Consider the following 10,367-nt stretch of genomic DNA (forward strand, 5'->3'; position numbering starts at 1 on the left):
TTAAACACCATTTGTACTTAATTTTGTCTGATTTCCTTATCAATGTCAGGGAAGATGGGGTACTCAGCAAGATTCTGTTTAAGTCACAGGATGTCTTTAAGATCCTGACTCCTGAGCAGTCAGAGACTGTCGGCAGCAGCAAGTCTAGCTCGCTGCTTGGATCATTAAACACCTGGACCAAGAGGCATGTAAACATACCTCAAATCAGAAGTCTTGATTTCCAGCATCAGCATATTGATTAAGAAGGTGCCATACAGTCTAGAAATTCATGACATACACATTGGCAAAAACCATACACCATCAGAATAACAAGGCTCCAAGGAATGAGGCTAACAAAGATGACCCCGAGGGTGACCTACTTAGAGACCAGCAGGTAGATCCCTAAGGAGAAGGAGCTGAAGTAGAGGAAACCTAGCAACCAAACCAACACCCGGATGGACGTCTGAAACAGCAGGGAGGTACAGTTCCACACAGTCCAGTTGTGTGACAGAGTGGTAACAGAATCGAAACTTGTAGGTCTATAAAGTTCAACCACAGGAGTGGAGCTCAGAGATGGTGAGCTCTCTCTCTGCACCTCCATGGTGGTTATAACCAGACAGTTGGAGGAAGTGTGGGAAGGACTGACAAGAGAAGCCAGCCTCTTGGGGGTCAACAGCAGCTCCGTGGGGTTTTCTGGCAGGTACTTCTTGCCTTTGCCTCCACAAGTCAAGTTCACGAGGATGTTGTTGTCATCAGGCAGGCTACTAACTTCATCATCTGGCAGGCATGTCTCAAATCTGCAGAAAGGACAGATGATGATGCCTTGAGGGGAGTCCCCAAAGTCTATGATCTTATAGAGGCATTTGGCACAAACCCTGTGACAACACTCCAACACTTTGGGTCTCCTCTGTCTCAGATTGTATTGACTATAGCAGATCTTACACTCAAGCTCGTCAGAGACCTGGGACTCTGTGGCATCTTCTGGTGGTTGACTAGCCATCTTGAAGTATATGTACAATCTTTGGCCAGATGTGTCTTGTTGAAGAATGACTTCGATTAAGGTGTTCCTCAGAACATCACATCATTCAAATCAGACAGGGATGTGAAAGGCAGGAAAAGCAGTGGCAAAAACAAGAAATCTTCCAGGCATTTTCAGCTTCTACTTGTAACTCTGTCTCAAACACGTATTTGAAAAGGTCACACTGGGGATCAAGGAGGAAAGGCTCCAGGAAACACTTCAGGTTTTCAGTTGGGATTTCTAAAAGGGTATGACCTGTCTGGCTGAATATTTCTTTTCTATTTCTTTCTTTGTTGAACTTCCATGTAGTTCAATTTTCTGGATCTGCTGGAGTTTTTTTTTTTGTTTTGTTTTGAAGTGGTTATAAATTCCTTCTTTGTTGGGAGGGAGATGCAGCATTTCTTCCTATGCCTCCATCTTGACCGGAAGTCTGGGTCTTGTTTTTTAATCCATTCAGCAAACTAGGTCTTTTAATTGGAGAATTTAGTCCATTTACGTATAAATTAATTATTAAGAAGCATGTACATACTGGCAGCCTGTTTATTGTTTTCTGGTTATTTTTGTAAATTTTCTCTGTTTCTTTCTCTTTCTGTCCATCTGTGACTTAATGACTTTCTTTAGTGTTAGTTTTAGGCTTCTTCTATTTTTTGTGTACATTCGTTATAAGCTCTTGGTTTTTGCTTAGTCTGAGATTTATGTATAACTTCTTATGTATATAGCAGTTAATATTAACTTGCTGATTATTAAGTTCAAATGCATTCTAAAAGCACTACCTTTTACACTCCACCATGTTTTATTTCTTCATGTCATAGTTTACATACTTTTGTGTGTGTATACATTACCTTAGTATTGTAATTATAAATGATTTTATTACTTTTGCCTTTTAACCTACACACTAACTTTATAAGTGGTTGATCCATTGCCATTAGGGTATGTTTGCCTATACCAGTGAGATTTTCTCTTTCATATGTTTTCTTATATCTAGTTTCGGCCTTTTCTCCTTTAACATTTCCCTTCAACATTTCTTGTTATGCTGGTTTAGTGACAATGAACATTTTAGCTTTGCTTCTCTGAGAAACTCTATCTTTGGTTTAATTCTGAATGATAACCTCCTGGGTAGAGTTCTTGGTTGTAGGTTTTCCTTTCATTGTTTTGAATATGTCATACTATTCCGTTCTGGCCTACAAAGGTTCTGCTAAAAAATCAACTGATAGCATGATAGGGGTTTCTTCATAACTACTTGCTTTTCTCTCGCTGATTTTAAGATTCTCTCTTTGTCTTAATTTAACTTCTGTCATTTTAATCAATGTCTTTTGTGTCAGTGTCTTTAGGTTCATGTTGTTTTGGACTCTGTGCTCTGGACTTTGATGTCTGTTTCCTTCCCTGAGTTAGGAAAGTTTTCAGCCAGCATTTCTTCAAATAGTTTTTCTGTCCTGTTACTGCTCTCTCCTCCTGCTGGGACCCCTGTAATGTGAATGTGAGTATGCTTGATGTTGTCCCAGAGGTCACTAAAACTCTCCTCATTTTAATTCTTTTCTCTTTTTGATGTTTCATTTGGGTGATTTTTACTACCTTGTCTACCATGTTGCTGACACATTCTTCTGCATTATCTAAAACACTATTCTTTCTAGAGTATATTTCATTTAATTTATTGAATTCTTTAATTCTGATTGGTACTTTTTACATTTTCTATCTCTTTGTTGAAGTTCTCACTGTGTTTATTTATACTTCTCCTGAGTTCGGTGAACACCTTATGACAACTACTTTAAACTCTTTATCTGGTTGACTGTTTATTTTACATTTCATTTAGTTCTTGTTCGGGGGTTTTACCCTTGATGTTGTTGTTTTCATTCAAAATGTATTATCTGTCCCTCATTTTGCCTAAGTCTTGTGCTTATTTCAGTGTATTAGGTAGGTCACCTACCTCTCTTGGTATGAAAAGAAAGGCCTTATATAGAAGATGTTCTGTGAAGGTCCAGTAGTGCAATCCCCCCGTCACCTGATGCTCCAGGGTGACCCTGTGTGGGCTGTGTGCACTCTCCTATTGTGCTGGGCCATGACTATTGTGGCACATTTGTATGTGCATCTTGCCCCAAGCCTGGCTGCTATTGCTGCAGGTACACTGGTGGGCTGGGCTGGATCACAGACTGGTTGGCTGTGATGCCTGGCCGCTACTGCTGTGAGCACACTGGAGTGTGGGACAGACCCCTGGCCCCACTCTTTGCAGGGTTTAACCTCAACCATCGCTTGTGTGCTGGTGTGAGGAATAGTTCTCCAGTGTGGGTGACGGCAAGGGCTACCCTCTACTGTCAAGGGTGCTTTGGTGAGCCTTTTAACCCTATTTGGGGGAGTTCCTGTGCAGCCCACCAGAGAATAAACAAGACAAACCCCCAGAATTGGATGCTACTTTGGGAGTGCTTGCTGGCCTGGGTGGGGAGATTGGGCTGGCTGAGTCATCAGGGGAATGCCAGGCAGGGCAAACAGTTAATGGGTAATAGTTGAAACCTGGAACTTCCACAGTGGGCCAGCTGGATATAAGGAAAGTAAAACAGCAAACAAAAAATGGTGTCTGCCAGTGCTTCCATCTGTTGGAGAGATTCCCAACAGATCTGTGCAAGCTCCAGTACGTGCTCTAAAATTAGGCAATATATAGTTTGACTCAGGTACTTTTCAAGCTGCTTTATCTGTGCTGGGACTCAAAGAGACTGAGTTTATGAGGCACTTTAGGGGAAGAGTTTTGGTTTTATTCTCTTCAGTCTTCAGCTCTCCAAGATGTAATCCTCACTAGTTTTCAATACAGGTATTATTGGCACTTTTCTTCCTGATGCAGGTCCCCGGGGCTGGGAAACCCAACGTGGGTCTCAGATCACTCTCTTCAGGTAGGGGCTCCACAGTTGTGAAATACCACACCACTGACACTCTTACCCATGTCAATGTGGCTTTTTTCCTCTATTTCCTCAGTTGTATTGAATCTGTTCTTATAGTCAGCAGGTCATTCTCACAGATTGTTCCTCTATATGTAGTTGTTTTTGCTGTTTCTATTGGAGGAAGTGAGCCCAGGATCTTTCTACTCTGCCATCATTTTCACCCTCTTCTGAAAATAATAAACTATTTACAAAAGAAAATGTATGACTCTCATGCAAAGAGAGTACTTTAGCTTATATTTGTTAATTCTTCAAACACTAGTGACAATTATTCCTGAGAATGCTCATATAATCTTACATAATGCCAATATTTCAGGATCTAAGGATTAGTGATAACACATGCCTTTCAAAAATTGATTACTAGGTATTACTTACTTCCTCTGCTTATTACTAGAAACAAGTGATACAGAGGTCAGGGTTGGCAGTTAGAGAATAATTGCCCTTGCTGCAGAACAGAAAGCCACTGACTCCTGTAGAAGAGATGACAATAGGCAACAGTGACATGCTGGGAAACACTTATTAATGGAGCTTCAAAAAGACTTCTAAATGACCTGAAATTGTGTCTAGCAAATGTATCAGCAAATCTTTGTGGCTTTATTACCCAACCCTCTTTCTATAGTAAACCACCTCCTTCTCTCACAGAGGAGTTATAAGTGGTCAGTCCTAGAACTGCCACAACTATACACATGTGCTCCAAAAGAGCTCTTCAGTGCCTTTCTGAAATGTACACACAAAGCTCTTTTTTAGTGTCAGTATGACCCATTTTCTCAAACAAGGTGAACCCAAAGAGGCCCACATCAGGACATATCATAATTAAATGCAAAAGGTTAAAGACAAAGAGAGAATCTTAAAAGCAGCAAGAGAAAAGCAATTATTTACCTACAAGGGAGCTCCCATAAGATATCAGCTGATTTCTGAGCAGAAACTTTGCAAGCCAGAAGGAACTGGCAAGAAATATTCAAAGTGATAAAAAGCAGGGACCTACAACCAAGATTACTCTACCCAACAAAGCTATTCTTTAGAATAGAAAGACAAATAAAGAGCTTCCCAGACAAGAAAAATCTAAAAGAGTTCAATACCAGTAAACCAGTATTATATGAAATGTTAAAGTGTCTTCTTTAAGAAAAAGAAATAAATCAAAAGTATGAACAATAAAATGACAATAAATATATGTCTATCAACAATTGAATCTAAAAAACAAAATAAATAAGCAGAACAGAAACAGACTCACAGATGCAGAGAATATTTTGACAGTTGCTAGAAGGTAGGGGGTTTGGGAGAATAGGTAAATAAGGTGAAGGAATTAAGAAGTACAAATTGGTAGTTATAGAATAGTCATGGGAATGTAAAGTACTGCCTAGGGAATATATACAGTAATATTCTATTAACTGTGTATGGTGTCAGATGGTTGCAAGATTTATTGGGATGATTACTTAGTAAATTACATTATGTCTAATCACTGAGGCATACACTGGAAACTAATATAATAATGTATGTCAACTGTAATTGAAAAATAAAAATGATTTAAAATGAAAAAAAAAAGCAAGTTTTAACCTTAATCTTCTGCTTTATCTTATTTTCCACAGAGCCAAACAACCTAATGGGCCAAAGCAAATCAGAGTTTGAAAGGTATCTTTATTTTAATTCACCAATGGCTTAATTCATCAAGGAATCTGTAATTCCAAGTGTCTTGGCCATGACCACTAGAAACTCGCCTTTTAGAAAAACTAATGCAGAAGCCAACCTCTGCCAGTTTACTGCCTATAGAAAATAAGATGAATGCTTAGAGAAGTCCCCTGGAACCTGAAAAAAAATCAGAGAAATTTGTTACCTTCACAAAATAATGAACAATATTGTCATCAGTTTTTCAAAATTTCTTCTGAGTCATTGAGTAATGTGTTTTTTACTTGCTAAGAGGAAGTTGATTCATGGTTTCACAGAGAAGTTGGTGCCAAGGTGAGGCAGGGCATTGCTTCCATTTATCTACCTCAATGCTACAGTTATTTGGAAAATTGGCTTAATCTTCCTCAAAAGTTCAAGTTAGCAGAAGGATCACAAGGTCATGTTTGTCCATCTAGTACTACATCCTGCTGCTGGCAATGGCCAAGAAGAGAATTCCCCAGGGGAAAAGTTGATGTTCATTTCATAACATTTCTTGTTAACAATGAAATGAAACATTCAAGTGAAAATGTTTTTTCTAACATTTCTTCACCACATGAGAAAATACAAGAGATTAAGTTTAATATTTAATGATAAAAGACTATTACAGCAATTTTCTCCTTTTCTTCAACTTCAAAATCTAACTTGGTCACTAAATGTTAGAACTGGGTAATTTTGGTTAGGTCAGCCTTTGCCATTATCTCGATTTAAAGACCAAGGAAAGTAAACTACTGAAGTCATATACAACATGGTAAAATATGATAATTACATTTAAATTTATCTCTGTAGCTGATTAATATAGCAAGTCATAAGAGGAGAACGATGGATGTAGCACAATAGCCATTTAGAAGGGAGCTTTTATTTGCCATAATGCTCCTTTCTAAAGTAGATCATACCTTTTTCTCACATTCAGAGGTAGGGAAAAAGCTTCTTTTGTCATTTTTCTGTGGGTGTGAGGTGTCTGTCACTGGGCTGGGCTCGGCTGGGCTGAGGGAATATTCTGAAGGATTTAGTTGTGGCTGCCCATGATTCACAAAGCACAGGAACTAAGCCACCACAATCTATCATGCTTTGTACAGATTTGCCAATGGTTTCATATCATTACATATTTTTTAGTACCTTTATACCAGTAATTCGAAGAGTGTAACAAAATTTTAAAATTTACTCACTGATTGGTCCTTGGCCTTTATCCTTGAAACTTGAGCTAACATGTGCACTGGCTTCCTGTATGGAATCATGGAGATCAGAGGCAACTCCTTAACCAGTAGTTGATGGTCCCTCTCCAAAGAAAATGATCTGAAGGGCTTAACAAACAAATGGCACCAATATCTCCCAACTTTAATAGGAACAGGAAATGACTGAGCACCTTACAGGTTCTCTAAAGACAGAGTCAGAAAGGTAAGGTCAGGGACTTGACTTTTTTTTGTATCTCACCATTTCCCTCATTGTTCCAAAAGAAAAGTCTGTTATAACTGAAATTAAAAAATAGGACAAGATCAGAGATGATTAAAAAACTGGACTTAATTAAAAGAATGAACTTGTGAGAAAAATAATAAGAGTGCTAGTGCAATAAGAGCAGAGTAGCTGTATGTATTAATGAATCTAAATGAAAAAGAGAGAAAAAATCATATGTAAGAATGGTATAGCAAAAAGGTGAGATTTACTAATAATAACAGTAGTTAAATTAGTGTACTCTGCTATATAGGCAATCATTTTTAATCTTCATAACAACCGGAAGAGGTATATATTACTATTGGCTCAATCTTATAAAAGAGGAAATAAAGATATACAGAGGTAAAGTGATTTGCCTATACAGCTGGAGTTAGTGTAGCTGGGATTCAAACCCAGGTTGTCTATATTCAGAGCCCACATTTTTAATCACAACATCGTATTGCTTCAGAGTCTCGCATTTTTTACTAACAAGCTGCATGAAATTATCCACATGCCTCGATTTTACTCAATAAATGCAGAGTAATACATTCTTTGTGTTTGTTTATGAGCTTGGACAAGGGGGAGCACTAGTCTGAAAGGCAATGTCATACAGTGGTTAGGTAGATCTGAAGTCAGAATGAGAGTGTCCAGTTCCCAGGTCTGGTCTGCTCCTTGCTCTCTGTGTGACCTTGGGCAAGTTACATAACCTCTCTCTGTGCCTCATCTTCCTCCGTGGCAAAGTAAGACTGTTAATAATACCTACACCATGGGTATACTATGAGAAAAAGGTGAGTTGTTATTGGTAAAGTGGTAAAAACAGTGGCTGGCACATAGTGAGTACCAAAATGTTTTGTTAAGTAAACTTAAAATCTGACTAGGGTAAGGCAACAAGTGTTTAAACTTCAGTACAAATTGACTACTTGCTGCTTAAAAATCAATACTGACTCTATATAGCCCATATTTATCCTTTGTCAATTTTTTAACCAGAAATTTGATCTGAAAAACTACTTTATATATTTTTTAAAACTTCTGTAAAGGATCTCTGATATGTTCATCAGCACTTAGTGCTTTTTCTCGTTTCAACAGCACTTTCTTCTCTGTTGCCTCTATGCTCAGGCTGGTTCTGCCTGTGTAGTGGTTTCTGATACATTGTTCTTCATTGCTGTTCAGTAAAAATCCCAGTGCAAAGAAATTCTTTTCTTTTAAGTGTATTTTATTGATTATGTTGTTACAGTAGTCCCAATTTTTTTCCCCTTTGCTCTCCTCTGCCCAGTACCCACCTTCCTTCCAGCAATCCCACCCTGATTAGTTCATGTCCATGGGTCGTGCATATAAGTTCTTTGGCTTCACCCTTTCCAATATTATTCTTAACTTCCCCTTGTCTATTTTGTGCCAACCAATTATACTTCTTGATTCCTACACACCATTTCCCCATTTCACCCCTTCCCGCTCCCAGCTGATAACCCTACAAATGATCCCTATACCTATGATTCTGGTCCTATTCCGGTTTGCTTAGTTGGATTTTGTTCTTATTTTTTAAATTCAGTGTTGATAGTTGTGAGTTTGTTGTCATTTTAATGGTCATAGTTTTGATCTTCTTTTTCTTAAATAAGTCTCCTTAACATTTCATATAATAATGGCTTGGTGATAATGAACTCACTTAGCTTTACCTTGTCTGGGAAGCACTTCATCTGCCCTGCCATTCTAAATGATAGCTTTTCTGGGTAGATTAGTCTTGGTTGTCAGTCCTTGCTTTTCATCACATTGAATACTTCTTGCCAGTCCTTTTTTGCCTGCAAAGTTTCTTTTGAGAAGTCAGCTGATAGTCTTATATGCACCCATTTGTAGGTAATGCTCTGCTTTGCTCTTGCTGCTTTTAATATTCTCTCTTTATCTTGAACCTTGGCATTTTAATTATGATGTGTCTTGGTATGGTCCTCTGCAAAGAGATTTTTATTACCGGTAAGTACAACCAAGTCCCAGAACTGACTCTCATTGGCCTGAATTGAGTCACTTGATGACCCTGGAACCAAACACAGTGGGCAAGAAATAGAATGTGCTGATTGGCCAGGCCTAAGTCACTCAGCCAAAGAGAGATAGAGACAGCCTCACCCAAACCAGCTAAATGGGGAGTGTGGGAAAGATTATATCTTATCATGTTACTATGACATTCAAGCAGCCCTGTGGAAGAATCAGTGACATGAGGAAATGAGGCCGCCTTCTAATAACCAGTCCCAGCTTGCTGGACATGTGAGTGAGCCACTTAAAAGTGTATCTTCCAGCCCCAGGCAGGCCTGAAGATTAGAATCCTGGCCAACATCTTGGCTGCAACCTCACCAGAGACACTGAGCCAGAATCACTGAGCTAAATCCCTTCTGAATTCTGGACTAAATAATGAAGTAATAAATGTCTGTTGTTTTAAGCTGCTATGTTTCACGTAGTATTTTTGTATATACTCAGAGCACACCCTTACATATATTCCCTAGTTTTATCCATTGACAGGGGCTGGGTGCATTGGCACTTTAAAACCAATGAGCATGCCAAATGTCCAGATTTTGATTTTTAAATACAATTCTCCTCTAAAAGGAACCAGGGCTCCTTGGGGAAATCACTGACTTCAGGGCTAGAGCAGGAAAAATGAAAGATCAGCCTCAATATTGTATTCGGTATAATAAGGGAATTGGCCAACAGTTATGGAAGCTATCTTGAAAGGGCTTGCACTGGAAAATCTCGGCCAATCTGACTGTCAGAATGAGTAATGTCAGTAAAAGATTATAACCCATTGAATAGAACAAGAATTTATAAGTCTACACTGATATAAATAAGTGAAAATATAAATTTGGAGGAATAAATTCCTTGTAATAGAATGCCAATGAACAAATGAAGGAGGAATGATTAAGTTAGAAAATAACCATTTGGCAGCTATCATAGTAATAATTAAGTCAGCCAAGAAATATCAAAAGATGCTAAAATTAGTGAGTGCAAGTTTGATGAGGAATGGAATGTTTACATAATATCAACTACCCACAAAAATGCTTATTAATTGTGAAGAAGAAAACAGTTTTTCAGAAGAGAAATCTGGCAGTCACCGCTTAAACAAAAAATTTAAATTAACACCACCTTGTAATGGGACAAACTGAAAACATGTACCACCTAATTGGATGCAGTAAGAATGCAAAATCATAACTGTAGTATTCCAGCCCTAGAAGAAGCTCAAGTTGAATCAATCACAAGGAAATATTAGATAAATCCAAATTTAGAGACATTTTATAAACTAATTTGACAAATTGTCAAAGTATGAAATTTAAAAAAAGACTGAGGAATTGTTCCTGATTAAAAGGGGACTGAAGAGTTAT

General features: G+C 38.2%; 1 pseudogene; it reads right to left on the minus strand.

Annotated features, from left to right (window-relative positions):
* Positions 1-238: 238 nt before the first annotated feature.
* On the minus strand, positions 239-979 carry LOC150021407 (E3 ubiquitin-protein ligase RNF182-like; annotated as a pseudogene).
* Between the last annotated feature and the right edge of the window lie 9,388 nt (positions 980-10,367).

Source organism: Furipterus horrens, unplaced genomic scaffold (genome assembly GCF_987537825.1).
Source record: "Furipterus horrens unplaced genomic scaffold, mFurHor1.1.pri manual_scaffold_1, whole genome shotgun sequence".
Classification (NCBI taxonomy): Eukaryota; Metazoa; Chordata; class Mammalia; order Chiroptera; family Furipteridae; genus Furipterus; species Furipterus horrens.